Here is a 4,545-nt window from a genome sequence, read left to right on the forward strand (position 1 = left end):
CCAACCACCATGCTCATGGGCGAGGGAGGGACGCTCCTGCCTTTGCGTGTATGACATGTGGGCCCGACAGGTGGGTGGCCAACCTGTCATACAGCCAAAGGCAGGTGCAGTTAAGTCCGCAAGGGAGATGATAATCAAACTTCTCGTTGATGTACGAGTTGACACAACACATCAAAGCACCACACTCGATATATTTCAATAATTTGCGGTTACCGATGCATTAATTACAACGCATGCATGCATGCCGTGACTCTCCTTTTGATACTTGCATGTGTTGATTTAATGCACCTTGAAGTAGTACTCCCTCCGATTCGTTTTACTTTGCGTATAACTTTTTCTTGTTTTTCTCAGATTAGTCTACGCGTCCGCGTTGGTTTCCATCTGTGCCGCCGCTTGATTAGTTCTGCCCCTATTAATCGCGCCAGTTTCCAAAGAAAAAATGGCTACAGGCAAACGCATGCAGCACCGGATGCGGCTTGACCACCTGGGGAAGCCAACTCAAGCGAAAAGGAAGGAGAACCATCCAACCATCGCATGCGCATTTACTGTCGATATTTATGCAGCTTACTCATGCGCAGGGGAAAATTTGTCCAGAAAACTCAAACTACTGCCTTCCTTAGTATGTGGGAGGAGAGTTATGCGCAGAGTATAAAATATGTGACGGTAAAGCTTTGTAATGCCCCGGCCCAAGCGAGAGATGGTTGTGCACGAGGAGGGCAAGATCATGCAGACGAAACAGGAACTGACGAGGCAGCTCACTAAGGTCTCCGTGGACCTCACCGTGCTCCACCGTACCTTGTGCCTCCGCCCCTTGATGCCTCCAGTGTATGAGGTTCGAATACACCTCGTCCGTTTGGCTGATTGAGCAAGGTGCAGGTTTCTTGATTGATGTGTTGTTCGATTGATTTCTGGAGTGCAAGGGAGGGCACCTGGCCTGCACGGACTTCCGCGTCGAGCACCCCGAGAACCAGCAGCAGTGCTAGAAGTGCGAGCGTGGCGGTGGCTTCGACGTGCGGAGCACGGCGGTGGAAGCCGTCGTTTCGTCACTGAGGGTGGTGTGCCCACACGAAGGGTGTGGGCTCTACGTCATTTACCACATGCTCGCCGATCACCAGAGCGTGTGTCCGCTCGCGCCCTAAAAATGCCCTATGTCCGTCTGCGGCTACGAAGGCCCGTCGCCGGTGCTCTACCACCACATCAGCAACGCGCATCCCATGCCCGTGCACAGGGTCCAGTACGGTAAGGTGTTTCGGCTGCAAGTGCCACTGTCGGAGCCACAACTCTTGTTGTTCACGGAGGAGGATGGCTACGCATTTTTCTTGGTCGGCGGCATGCTCAACATCAGCGCGCCTATCGCCGTGTCTGTGGTCTGCATCAGAGCGGGGGCGTCCCCACTGCCACAGTAGGTGGCCAAGCTGTGGGCGAACGGCCCGCCGGGGGAGCCCAAAGGCACGACCGACGCCATCAAGGTGGAAATGGAGGTGACAAGCAGCAAGGATCCCGACGACGTCGACGTGCAGGAGCTGACCTTCTTCACAGTTCCGCCCAAGCTGCTAGCCGGGGCTAAGCTGGTGTCCCTCCACATTCAGGTTGACAAGCTCACGTCCTAAATGTTTCTACAGTGCCTTCTGTTTATCTTAGTAATATGCTAATATAGGGATTACCTCGGTCTACTTTAGCTTAAGAAATGGTGTGTTTTGGTGGTGATGCAGCAACTACTTTGACATTAGATCAGTAATTTCCAATAGTCGAACAAATATTTTGTGTCTGTTGGATATAAAGTTCCTTTGGGTAAGAAGTACTAGATAAAAGGAGATGTGTGTAGACCTATTTTAGTTTTAGATACGTCCCTTTTTATCCATTTTGATGACAAGCACTCCCTCCGTTCCACAATACATGCCTTCCATTTGTCAAAATATAGATATATCTAGACATGTTTTAGTATATAGGTACATCCATGATAGAGCCAGTCGGATGGTTGAGAACACTACAATTCGTAGCTACAGATGCGTGTGTGACTCCCAGGTGCAGAAGCCGGGGGTCATCATCCTCCGTTTCGAGAAAAAACAGACGCGTGTGTGAGAGGACGAGTGCATGCGTGCACCTCTTCTCTTCCTGTATAACGTACTAAACTCAGAGTACAAGTTTTTGTGGGTGGCACGATGGTGCGTGCGAGAAGTCCCGAGAGATAGGTTTAATGCGTCTAAAAAAAAGACTAGCCTATAGCTCGCCACGCGGCTATTCTTGTCGAATGCCCCATTAACCGTAAGATATGTATACGACGGTGCCAGTTATTGCACGTACACAGTAGAAAAAGTACACCACGGCTAAGAACACGTGCCCACGTAACGCCATCTGGGAATAGTGCCGCACTTCGAAACTAGAACCGTCAATAATTTTGAGCTTGCGTCTCGTCACATTCCAAATTACTCCACGCTATATTGAATTGCAAACCTGTTCACACCAATCACAACCTAAACGGTTTCCCACTTAGGAGCGTATTAGTACTCGGTTATAAATACTAGTATGCCAAGATGACTGCACATTCCTCCTCAACTCCTCATCCACAAAAACAAACAAGTCATTCAACATCCATCCCTTGCGTCTGCCATGGCCAGCGTGAGTTCTGGGTCGAGGGATTGCCACCAGGGAGAGCCGAGTATGGATGCGGAAGCACGAGAGATGTCCCGCCTCGCTGCGAAAGAAGCCGACATGTCCCGCCGCGCGGAAGTAGCAGCACAGAGGTCCCGCCGCGCCGCTGAAGCAGCACGGAGGTCCCGCCGCGCCGTTGATGCAGCAGTCTGGTCCGGCCGCGTCACAGAAGCAGTAGAGATGTCCCGCCATGCCGCGAATGCAGCAGAGATGTCCCGCCGCGCCGCGATGGCCTGGGAAAATTTCTCGCGGCCAGGCGACGACTGTTACAGCCGCATGCATGTGATCGTCCATAGCCAGATGGATCAGATCTCCGGCTGGGCGAGGTTGCAGGACGACATGAAAGCCTCGTTTGAATAGGTTACCGACATCATCCGGCAAACAAGGGAGGGAAATGAGAGGCTCCGGGCCGAGCGCGACCTGCTGAGGGCAAAGATCGTCCGAAGTGCAGACCAGCAGGAGGAGACCAGTGCCTTGTTGAAGAGGACCGGCGTCATCGTCAAGAAACTTATGGACGAGAATGACATGCTCCGCATCGAGTGCCAAAGGCTGGTGGAGGAATCCGTGGATGTTCTCAAGCAGCATCTTGAGGACACGAAAGAGCTCATCGCCGCTCGCCGCGGAGACTAGTTCCCGCGGCCTGTAGCAACGCATCAAGAAAGTAGAGAACAGTGAGCCAGATCCTTGTCTTCCTTCTTCTTTTGCCCTTGTGTATTTCGGGCATAGCCACATGTGGCTTTTTTTAATTATCTTTCTAATTATGTAAGACAATTAATCGTCCCTATATATTCATCAGTCTTGCTATAAGTCGCAGTAGATGCTATATAGGTCCGTCGGATCTTACATCAAGATCCGTGCTTTCAGATTTTCTTTTCTCTCTCTTAAATCTCAGTAGAGTGAGACATAGCCACACCATTAAACAGAGGCTCGGGCGCCATTAATGGAGACCTTGGGAGAGAGGTAGACGACAGATGGAGGTCAAAGGGCTCTCCTCCCCATAAGCACATGTAGGGGTCTGATCGCACGCCTCTCATACTCAAATAGCTACCCTGCACGACGCCTCCTAGCTAATAAAAAATAGGGACACATGGCGGCACGTAAATGGTAGTAAATAGAACGCCCCCGGTTTCAATAATACTTGTGTTTCCGATTGTAACGTGACAACACTTGTTCCAGAATGACTTTGTTGATTGTTAATGTGTGTACCTTCGCAAATCGGACATGACACCAAGCCAAGTTTCATTATTTTCATGCGTGTTTTGGATTTACAAGAATTAAAAAACTAAGTTTCTCAATGTTTCCAGCCCAGCCACGACGCCCAGAATTTTGAATTTCATTCCCATTTCTTGCATGGAACCTAGAAATTTACCCGAGGATACACATGTGATTTTTCAACCAACTTTGGTGCACTGGAACATGTGCTTGTATTTCAAATTTGAATTATGCACACAAAGGTGACACGTTCCCTCTCAGAACCACGAGCCTTCTTGAGAGAAGCTCCGATTTGCAAGAAGCTTATACCCAAATTTCTTAATATTCGGCCAAATTTTTTTACCACGGCATGGTACTACCATGACATGACACCATGCCAAGTATCATGATTTTAAAACCAAGTTTCTCAATGTTCTCGACCGAGCCGCAATGCCCAGATGTTTGAATTTTATTCTCATTTTTTGCATGGGACCTAGAAATTCACCCGAGGAAACAAATGTGAGTTTTCAACCAACTTTGGTGCATCGGAGCATGTGCTTGTAGTTCAAATTTGAATTATGCACATTAAATGACCAAAAACTAAATTAATGTGTAAAAATGGCCAAACGAAGCCGAAATGATTTCCAAAATTTAACAGGGCACTCATGTAGTTCTATGTTGCCTTTGTAAATAAACTCAAGG

The sequence above is a fragment of the Triticum dicoccoides genome, chromosome 6B, assembly GCF_002162155.2.
Source record: "Triticum dicoccoides isolate Atlit2015 ecotype Zavitan chromosome 6B, WEW_v2.0, whole genome shotgun sequence".
In the NCBI taxonomy this organism is placed as follows: Eukaryota; Viridiplantae; Streptophyta; class Magnoliopsida; order Poales; family Poaceae; genus Triticum; species Triticum dicoccoides.